Genomic DNA, 12,559 nt, shown 5'->3' with positions numbered 1-12,559 from the left:
ATAGCAACGGAGATATGCGAGTTTGAAATTTTATATAATGTTTTTGTAAAACGTGATACCAAGGATGTATTACATTGTTTCAACAATGAAAGTGGTTATTTCAAATCTCCACGACAACGACTACAATCATGCACAAATAGATTGTTTACTTTATTGTAATGATAGTTTCCATGGTAACTAAGCATGAATATTACACATGGGGAAAATTCTTTCGGATGAGCCAATAGAGAGCTTCGACCTGATTACATTGAGTGTAAAATCACATCTGTATCTTCTATAGCAACGGAGATATGCGAGTTTGAAATTTTATATAATGTTTTTGTAAAACGTGATACCAAGGATGTATTACATTGTTTCAACAATGAAAGTGGTTATTTCAAATCTCCACGACAACGACTACAATCATTCACAAATAGATCGTTTACTTTATTGTAATGATAGTTTCCATGGTAACTAAGCATGAATATTACACATGGGGAAAATTCTTTCGGATGAGCCAATAGAGAGCTTCGACATGATTACATTGAGTGTAAAATCACATCTGTATGTTCTATAGTAACGGAGATATGCGAGTTTGAAATTTTATATAATGTTCTTGTCAAACGTGATACCAAGGATGTATTACATTGTTTCAACAATGAAAGTGGTTATTTCAAATCTCCACGACGACTACAATCATGCACAAATAGATTGTTTACTTTATTGTAATGATAGTTTCCATGGTAACTAAGCATGAATATTACACATGGGGAAAATTCTTTCGGATGAGCCAATAGAGAGCTTCGACCTGATTACATTGAGTGTAAAATCACATCTGTATCTTCTATAGCAACGGAGATATGCGAGTTTGAAATTTTATATAATGTTTTTGTAAAACGTGATACCAAGGATGTATTACATTGTTTCAAGAATGAAAGTGGTTATTTCAAATCTCCACGACAACGACTACAATCATGCACAAATAGATTGTTTACTTTATTGTTATGATAGTTTCCATGGTAACTAAGCATGAATATTACACATGGGTAAAATTCTTTCGGATGAGCCAATAGAGAGCTTCGACCTGATTATATTGAGTGTAAAATCACATCTGTATCTTCTATAGCAACGGAGATATGAGAGTTTGAAATTTTATATAATGTTTTTGTAAAACGTGATACCAAGGATGTATTACATTGTTTCAACAATGAAAGTGGTTATTTCAAATCTCCACGACAACGACTACAATCATGCACAAATAGATTGTTTACTTTATTGTAATGATAGTTTCCATGGTAACTAAGCATGAATATTACACATGGGGAAAATTCTTTCGGATGAGCCAATAGAGAGCTTCGACCTGATTACATTGAGTGTAAAATCACATCTGTATCTTCTATAGCAACGGAGATATGCGAGTTTGAAATTTTATATAATGTTTTTGTAAAACGTGATACCAAGGATGTATTACATTGTTTCAACAATGAAAGTGGTTATTTCAAATCTCCACGACAACGACTACAATCATGCACAAATAGATTGTTTACTTTATTGTAATGATAGTTTCCATGGTAACTAAGCATGAATATTACACATGGGGAAAATTCTTTCGGATGAGCCAATAGAGAGCTTCGACATGATTACATTGAGTGTAAAATCACATCTGTATGTTCTATAGTAACGGAGATATGCGAGTTTGAAATTTTATATAATGTTCTTGTCAAACGTGATACCAAGGATGTATTACATTGTTTCAACAATGAAAGTGGTTATTTCAAATCTCCACGACGACTACAATCATGCACAAATAGATTGTTTACTTTATTGTAATGATAGTTCCCATGGTAACTAAGCATGAATATTACACATGGGTAAAATTCTTTCGGATGAGCCAATAGAGAGCTTCGACCTGATTACATTGAGTGTAAAATCACATCTGTATCTTCTATAGCAACGGAGATATGCGAGTTTGAAATTTTATATAATGTTTTTGTAAAACTTGATACCAAGGATGTATTACATTGTTTCAGGAATGAAAGTGGTTATTTCAAATCTCCACGACAACGACTACAATCATGCACAAATAGATTGTTTACTTTATTGTTATGATAGTTTCCATGGTAACTAAGCATGAATATTACACATGGGTAAAATTCTTTCCGATGAGCCAATAGAGAGCTTCGACCTGATTATATTGAGTGTATAATCACATCTGTATCTTCTATAGCAACGGAGATATGCGAGTTTGAAATTTTATATAATGTTTTTGTAAAACGTGATACCAAGGATGTATTACATTGTTTCAACAATGAAAGTGGTTATTTCAAATCTCCACGACAACGACTACAATCATGCACAAATAGATTGTTTACTTTATTGTTATGATAGTTTCCATGGTAACTAAGCATGAATATTACGAATGGGTAAAATTTTTTCGGATGAGCCAATAGAGAGCTTCGACCTGATTACATTGAGTGTAAAATCGCTTCTGTATGTTCTATAGTAACGGAGATATGCGAGTTTGAAATTTTATATAATGTTTTTGTTAAACGTGATACCAAGGATGTATTACATTGTTTCAACAATGAAAGTGGTTATTTCAAATCTCCACGACAACGACTACAATCATGCACAAATAGATTGTTTACTTTATTGTAATGATAGTTTCCATGGTAACTAAGCATGAATATTACACATGGGTAAAATTCTTTCGGATGAGCCAATAGAGAGCTTCGACCTGATTACATTGAGTGTAAAATCACATCTGTATCTTCTATAGCAACGGAGATATGCGAGTTTGAAATTTTATATAATGTTTTTGTAAAACGTGATACCAAGGATGTATTACATTGTTTCAAGAATGAAAGTGGTTATTTCAAATCTCCACGACAACGACTACAATCATGCACAAATAGATTGTTTACTTTATTGTTATGATAGTTTCCATGGTAACTAAGCATGAATATTACACATGGGTAAAATTCTTTCGGATGAGCCAATAGAGAGCTTCGACCTGATTATATTGAGTGTAAAATCACATCTGTATCTTCTATAGCAACGGAGATATGCGAGTTTGAAATTTTATATAATGTTTTTGTAAAACGTGATACCAAGGATGTAATACATTGTTTCAACAATGAAAGTGGTTATTTCAAATCTCCACGACAACGACTACAATCATGCACAAATAGATTGTTTACTTTATTGTAATGATAGTTTCCATGGTAACTAAGCATGAATATTACACATGGGGAAAATTCTTTCGGATGAGCCAATAGAGAGCTTCGACCTGATTACATTGAGTGTAAAATCACATCTGTATCTTCTATAGCAACGGAGATATGCGAGTTTGAAATTTTATATAATGTTTTTGTAAAACGTGATACCAAGGATGTATTACATTGTTTCAACAATGAAAGTGGTTATTTCAAATCTCCACGACAACGACTACAATCATGCACAAATAGATTGTTTACTTTATTGTAATGATAGTTTCCATGGTAACTAAGCATGAATATTACACATGGGGAAAATTCTTTCGGATGAGCCAATAGAGAGCTTCGACATGATTACATTGAGTGTAAAATCACATCTGTATGTTCTATAGTAACGGAGATATGCGAGTTTGAAATTTTATATAATGTTTTTGTTAAACGTGATACCAAGGATGTATTACATTTTTTCAACAATGAAAGTGGTTATTTCAAATCTCCACGACAACGACTACAATAATGCACAAATAGATTGTTTACTTTATTGTAATGATAGTTTCCATGGTAACTAAGCATGAATATTACACATGGGTAAAATTCTTTCGGATGAGCCAATAGAGAGCTTCGACCTGATTACATTGAGTGTAAAATCGCTACTGTATCTTCTATAGCAACGGAGATATGCGAGTTTGAAATTTTATATAATGTTTTTGTAAAACGTGATACCAAGGATGTATTACATTGTTTCAACAATGAAAGTGGTTATTTCAAATCTCCACGACAACGACTACAATCATGCACAAATAGATTGTTTACTTTATTGTTATGATAGTTTCCATGGTAACTAAACATGAATATTACAAATGGGTAAATTTTTTTCGGATGAGCCAATAGAGAGCTTCGACCTGATTACATTGAGTGTAAAATCGCTTCTGTATGTTCTATAGTAACGGAGATATGCGAGTTTGAAATTTTATATAATGTTCTTGTCAAACGTGATTCCAAGGATGTATTACATTGTTTCAACAATGAAAGTGGTTATTTCAAATCTCCACGACAACGACTACAATCATGCACAAATAGATTGTTTACTTTATTGTTATGATAGTTTCCATGGTAACTAAGCATGAATATTACGAATGGGTAAAATTTTTTCGGATGAGCCAATAGAGAGCTTCGACCTGATTACATTGAGTGTAAAATCGCTTCTGTATGTTCTATAGTAACGGAGATATGCGAGTTTGAAATTTTATATAATGTTTTTGTTAAACGTGATACCAAGGATGTATTACATTGTTTCAACAATGAAAGTGGTTATTTCAAATCTCCACGACAACGACTACAATCATGCACAAATAGATTGTTTACTTTATTGTAATGATAGTTTCCATGGTAACTAAGCATGAATATTACACATGGGTAAAATTCTTTCGGATGAGCCAATAGAGAGCTTCGACCTGATTACATTGAGTGTAAAATCACATCTGTATCTTCTATAGCTACGGAGATAAGCGAGTTTGAAATTTTATATAATGTTTTTGTAAAACGTGATACCAAGGATGTATTACATTGTTTCAACAATGAAAGTGGTTATTTCAAATCTCCACGACGACTACAATCATGCACAAATAGATTGTTTACTTTATTGTAATGATAGTTTCCATGGTAACTAAGCATGAATATTACACATGGGGAAAATTCTTTCGGATGAGCCAATAGAGAGCTTCGACCTGATTACATTGAGTGTAAAATCACATCTGTATCTTCTATAGCAACGGAGATATGCGAGTTTGAAATTTTATATAATGTTTTTGTAAAACGTGATACCAAGGATGTATTACATTGTTTCAACAATGAAAGTGGTTATTTCAAATCTCCACGACAACGACTACAATAATGCACAAATAGATTGTTTACTTTATTGTAATGATAGTTTCCATGGTAACTAAGCATGAATATTACACATGGGTAAAATTCTTTCGGATGAGCCAATAGAGAGCTTCGACCTGATTACATTGAGTGTAAAATCACATCTGTATCTTCTATAGCAACGGAGATATGCGAGTTTGAAATTTTATATAATGTTTTTGTAAAACTTGATACCAAGGATGTATTACATTGTTTCAGGAATGAAAGTGGTTATTTCAAATCTCCACGACAACGACTACAATCATGCACAAATAGATTGTTTACTTTATTGTTATGATAGTTTCCATGGTAACTAAGCATGAATATTACACATGGGTAAAATTCTTTCCGATGAGCCAATAGAGAGCTTCGACCTGATTATATTGAGTGTAAAATCACATCTGTATCTTCTATAGCAACGGAGATATGCGAGTTTGAAATTTTATATAATGTTTTTGTAAAACGTGATACCAAGGATGTATTACATTGTTTCAACAATGAAAGTGGTTATTTCAAATCTCCACGACAACGACTACAATCATGCACAAATAGATTGTTTACTTTATTGTTATGATAGTTTCCATGGTAACTAAACATGAATATTACAAATGGGTAATTTTTTTCCGGATGAGCCAATAGAGAGCTTCGACATGATTACATTGAGTGTAAAATCACATCTGTATCTTCTATAGTAACGGAGATATGCGAGTTTGAAATTTTATATAATGTTCTTGTCAAACGTGATACCAAGGATGTATTACATTGTTTCAACAATGAAAGTGGTTATTTCAAATCTCCACGACAACGACTACAATCATGCACAAATAGATTGTTTACTTTATTGTAATGATAGTTTCCATGGTAACTAAGCATGAATATTACACATGGGGAAAATTCTTTCGGATGAGCCAATAGAGAGCTTCGACCTGATTACATTGAGTGTAAAATCACATCTGTATGTTCTATAGTAACGGAGATATGCGAATTTGAAATTTTATATAATGTTTTTGTTAAACGTGATACCAAGGATGTATTACATTTTTTCAACAATGAAAGTGGTTATTTCAAATCTCCACGACAACGACTACAATAATGCACAAATAGATTGTTTACTTTATTGTAATGATAGTTTCCATGGTAACTAAGCATGAATATTACACATGGGTAAAATTCTTTCGGATGAGCCAATAGAGAGCTTCGACCTGATTACATTGAGTGTAAAATCGCTACTGTATCTTCTATAGTAACGGAGATATGCGAGTTTGAAATTTTATATAATGTTTTTGTAAAACGTGATACCAAGGATGTATTTCATAGTTTCAACAATGAAAGTGGTTATTTCAAATCTCCACGACAACGACTACAATCATGCACAAATAGATTGTTTACTTTATTGTTATGATAGTTTCCATGGTAACTAAGCATGAATATTACACATGGGTAAAATTCTTTCCGATGAGCCAATAGAGAGCTTCGACCTGATTATATTGAGTGTAAAATCACATCTGTATCTTCTATAGCAACGGAGATATGCGAGTTTGAAATTTTATATAATGTTTTTGTAAAACGTGATACCAAGGATGTATTACATTGTTTCAACAATGAAAGTGGTTATTTCAAATCTCCACGACAACGACTACAATCATGCACAAATAGATTGTTTACTTTATTGTTATGATAGTTTCCATGGTAACTAAACATGAATATTACAAATGGGTAATTTTTTTCCGGATGAGACAATAGAGAGCTTCGACATGATTACATTGAGTGTAAAATCACATCTGTATCTTCTATAGTAACGGAGATATGCGAGTTTGAAATTTTATATAATGTTCTTGTCAAACGTGATACCAAGGATGTATTACATTGTTTCAACAATGAAAGTGGTTATTTCAAATCTCCACGACAACGACTACAATCATGCACAAATAGATTGTTTACTTTATTGTAATGATAGTTTCCATGGTAACTAAGCATGAATATTACACATGGGGAAAATTCTTTCGGATGAGCCAATAGAGAGCTTCGACCTGATTACATTGAGTGTAAAATCACATCTGTATGTTCTATAGTAACGGAGATATGCGAATTTGAAATTTTATATAATGTTTTTGTTAAACGTGATACCAAGGATGTATTACATTTTTTCAACAATGAAAGTGGTTATTTCAAATCTCCACGACAACGACTACAATAATGCACAAATAGATTGTTTACTTTATTGTAATGATAGTTTCCATGGTAACTAAGCATGAATATTACACATGGGTAAAATTCTTTCGGATGAGCCAATAGAGAGCTTCGACCTGATTACATTGAGTGTAAAATCGCTACTGTATCTTCTATAGTAACGGAGATATGCGAGTTTGAAATTTTATATAATGTTTTTGTAAAACGTGATTCCAAGGATGTATTACATTGTTTCAACAATGAAAGTGGTTATTTCAAATCTCCACGACAACGACTACAATCATGCACAAATAGATTGTTTACTTTATTGTTATGATAGTTTCCTTGGTAACTAAGCATGAATATTACGAATGGGTAAAATTTTTTCGGATGAGCCAATAGAGAGCTTCGACCTGATTATATTGAGTGTAAAATCACATCTGTATCTTCTATAGCAACGGAGATATGCGAGTTTGAAATTTTATATAATGTTTTTGTAAAACGTGATACCAAGGATGTATTACATTGTTTCAAGAATGAAAGTGGTTATTTCAAATCTCCACGACAACGACTACAATCATGCACAAATAGATTGTTTACTTTATTGTTATGATAGTTTCCATGGTAACTAAGCATGAATATTACACATGGGTAAAATTCTTTCGGATGAGCCAATAGAGAGCTTCCACCTGATTATATTGAGTGTAAAATCACATCTGTATCTTCTATAGCAACGGAGATATGCGAGTTTGAAATTTTATATAATGTTTTTGTAAAACGTGATACCAAGGATGTATTACATTGTTTCAACAATGAAAGTGGTTATTTCAAATCTCCACGACAACGACTACAATCATGCACAAATAGATTGTTTACTTTATTGTTATGATAGTTTCCATGGTAACTAAACATGAATATTACAAATGGGTAATTTTTTTCCGGATGAGCCAATAGAGAGCTTCGACATGATTACATTGAGTGTAAAATCACATCTGTATCTTCTATAGCAACGGAGATATGCGAGTTTGAAATTTTATATAATGTTTTTGTAAAACGTGATACCAAGGATGTATTACATTGTTTCAACAATGAAAGTGGTTATTTCAAATCTCCACGACGACTACAATCATGCACAAATAGATTGTTTACTTTATTGTAATGATAGTTTCCATGGTAACTAAGCATGAATATTACACATGGGGAAAATTCTTTCGGATGAGCCAATAGAGAGCTTCGACCTGATTACATTGAGTGTAAAATCACATCTGTATCTTCTATAGCAACGGAGATATGCGAGTTTGAAATTTTATATAATGTTTTTGTAAAACGTGATACCAAGGATGTATTACATTGTTTCAACAATGAAAGTGGTTATTTCAAATCTCCACGACAACGACTACAATAATGCACAAATAGATTGTTTACTTTATTGTAATGATAGTTTCCATGGTAACTAAGCATGAATATTACACATGGGTAAAATTCTTTCGGATGAGCCAATAGAGAGCTTCGACCTGATTACATTGAGTGTAAAATCACATCTGTATCTTCTATAGCAACGGAGATATGCGAGTTTGAAATTTTATATAATGTTTTTGTAAAACTTGATACCAAGGATGTATTACATTGTTTCAGGAATGAAAGTGGTTATTTCAAATCTCCACGACAACGACTACAATCATGCACAAATAGATTGTTTACTTTATTGTTATGATAGTTTCCATGGTAACTAAGCATGAATATTACACATGGGTAAAATTCTTTCCGATGAGCCAATAGAGAGCTTCGACCTGATTATATTGAGTGTAAAATCACATCTGTATCTTCTATAGCAACGGAGATATGCGAGTTTGAAATTTTATATAATGTTTTTGTAAAACGTGATACCAAGGATGTATTACATTGTTTCAACAATGAAAGTGGTTATTTCAAATCTCCACGACAACGACTACAATCATGCACAAATAGATTGTTTACTTTATTGTTATGATAGTTTCCATGGTAACTAAACATGAATATTACAAATGGGTAATTTTTTTCCGGATGAGCCAATAGAGAGCTTCGACATGATTACATTGAGTGTAAAATCACATCTGTATCTTCTATAGTAACGGAGATATGCGAGTTTGAAATTTTATATAATGTTCTTGTCAAACGTGATACCAAGGATGTATTACATTGTTTCAACAATGAAAGTGGTTATTTCAAATCTCCACGACAACGACTACAATCATGCACAAATAGATTGTTTACTTTATTGTAATGATAGTTTCCATGGTAACTAAGCATGAATATTACACATGGGGAAAATTCTTTCGGATGAGCCAATAGAGAGCTTCGACCTGATTACATTGAGTGTAAAATCACATCTGTATGTTCTATAGTAACGGAGATATGCGAATTTGAAATTTTATATAATGTTTTTGTTAAACGTGATACCAAGGATGTATTACATTTTTTCAACAATGAAAGTGGTTATTTCAAATCTCCACGACAACGACTACAATAATGCACAAATAGATTGTTTACTTTATTGTAATGATAGTTTCCATGGTAACTAAGCATGAATATTACACATGGGTAAAATTCTTTCGGATGAGCCAATAGAGAGCTTCGACCTGATTACATTGAGTGTAAAATCGCTACTGTATCTTCTATAGTAACGGAGATATGCGAGTTTGAAATTTTATATAATGTTTTTGTAAAACGTGATACCAAGGATGTATTTCATAGTTTCAACAATGAAAGTGGTTATTTCAAATCTCCACGACAACGACTACAATCATGCACAAATAGATTGTTTACTTTATTGTTATGATAGTTTCCATGGTAACTAAGCATGAATATTACACATGGGTAAAATTCTTTCCGATGAGCCAATAGAGAGCTTCGACCTGATTATATTGAGTGTAAAATCACATCTGTATCTTCTATAGCAACGGAGATATGCGAGTTTGAAATTTTATATAATGTTTTTGTAAAACGTGATACCAAGGATGTATTACATTGTTTCAACAATGAAAGTGGTTATTTCAAATCTCCACGACAACGACTACAATCATGCACAAATAGATTGTTTACTTTATTGTTATGATAGTTTCCATGGTAACTAAACATGAATATTACAAATGGGTAATTTTTTTCCGGATGAGACAATAGAGAGCTTCGACATGATTACATTGAGTGTAAAATCACATCTGTATCTTCTATAGTAACGGAGATATGCGAGTTTGAAATTTTATATAATGTTCTTGTCAAACGTGATACCAAGGATGTATTACATTGTTTCAACAATGAAAGTGGTTATTTCAAATCTCCACGACAACGACTACAATCATGCACAAATAGATTGTTTACTTTATTGTAATGATAGTTTCCATGGTAACTAAGCATGAATATTACACATGGGGAAAATTCTTTCGGATGAGCCAATAGAGAGCTTCGACCTGATTACATTGAGTGTAAAATCACATCTGTATGTTCTATAGTAACGGAGATATGCGAATTTGAAATTTTATATAATGTTTTTGTTAAACGTGATACCAAGGATGTATTACATTTTTTCAACAATGAAAGTGGTTATTTCAAATCTCCACGACAACGACTACAATAATGCACAAATAGATTGTTTACTTTATTGTAATGATAGTTTCCATGGTAACTAAGCATGAATATTACACATGGGTAAAATTCTTTCGGATGAGCCAATAGAGAGCTTCGACCTGATTACATTGAGTGTAAAATCGCTACTGTATCTTCTATAGTAACGGAGATATGCGAGTTTGAAATTTTATATAATGTTTTTGTAAAACGTGATTCCAAGGATGTATTACATTGTTTCAACAATGAAAGTGGTTATTTCAAATCTCCACGACAACGACTACAATCATGCACAAATAGATTGTTTACTTTATTGTTATGATAGTTTCCTTGGTAACTAAGCATGAATATTACGAATGGGTAAAATTTTTTCGGATGAGCCAATAGAGAGCTTCGACCTGATTATATTGAGTGTAAAATCACATCTGTATCTTCTATAGCAACGGAGATATGCGAGTTTGAAATTTTATATAATGTTTTTGTAAAACGTGATACCAAGGATGTATTACATTGTTTCAAGAATGAAAGTGGTTATTTCAAATCTCCACGACAACGACTACAATCATGCACAAATAGATTGTTTACTTTATTGTTATGATAGTTTCCATGGTAACTAAGCATGAATATTACACATGGGTAAAATTCTTTCGGATGAGCCAATAGAGAGCTTCCACCTGATTATATTGAGTGTAAAATCACATCTGTATCTTCTATAGCAACGGAGATATGCGAGTTTGAAATTTTATATAATGTTTTTGTAAAACGTGATACCAAGGATGTATTACATTGTTTCAACAATGAAAGTGGTTATTTCAAATCTCCACGACAACGACTACAATCATGCACAAATAGATTGTTTACTTTATTGTTATGATAGTTTCCATGGTAACTAAACATGAATATTACAAATGGGTAATTTTTTTCCGGATGAGCCAATAGAGAGCTTCGACATGATTACATTGAGTGTAAAATCACTTCTGTATCTTCTATAGTAACGGAGATATGCGAGTTTGAAATTTTATATAATGTTCTTGTCAAACGTGATTCCAAGGATGTATTACATTGTTTCAACAATGAAAGTGGTTATTTCAAATCTCCACGACAACGACTACAATCATGCACAAATAGATTGTTTACTTTATTGTTATGATAGTTTCCATGGTAACTAAGCATGAATATTACGAATGGGTAAAATTTTTTCGGATGAGCCAATAGAGAGCTTCGACCTGATTACATTGAGTGTAAAATCCCTTCTGTATGTTCTATAGTAACGGAGATATGCGAGTTTGAAATTTTATATAATGTTTTTGTTAAACGTGATACCAAGGATGTATTACATTGTTTCAACAATGAAAGTGGTTATTTCAAATCTCCACGACAACGACTACAATCATGCACAAATAGATTGTTTACTTTATTGTAATGATAGTTTCCATGGTAACTAAGCATGAATATTACACATGGGTAAAATTCTTTCGGATGAGCCAATAGAGAGCTTCGACCTGATTACATTGAGTGTAAAATCACATCTGTATCTTCTATAGCTACGGAGATAAGCGAGTTTGAAATTTTATATAATGTTTTTGTAAAACGTGATACCAAGGATGTATTACATTGTTTCAACAATGAAAGTGGTTATTTCAAATCTCCACGACGACTACAATCATGCACAAATATATTGTTTACTTTAT

The sequence above is a fragment of the Lepisma saccharinum genome, chromosome 16 (genome assembly GCF_977018435.1).
Source record: "Lepisma saccharinum chromosome 16, izLepSacc3.1, whole genome shotgun sequence".
NCBI lineage: Eukaryota > Metazoa > Arthropoda > Insecta > Zygentoma > Lepismatidae > Lepisma > Lepisma saccharinum.
This window is presented reverse-complemented; position numbering follows the sequence as displayed.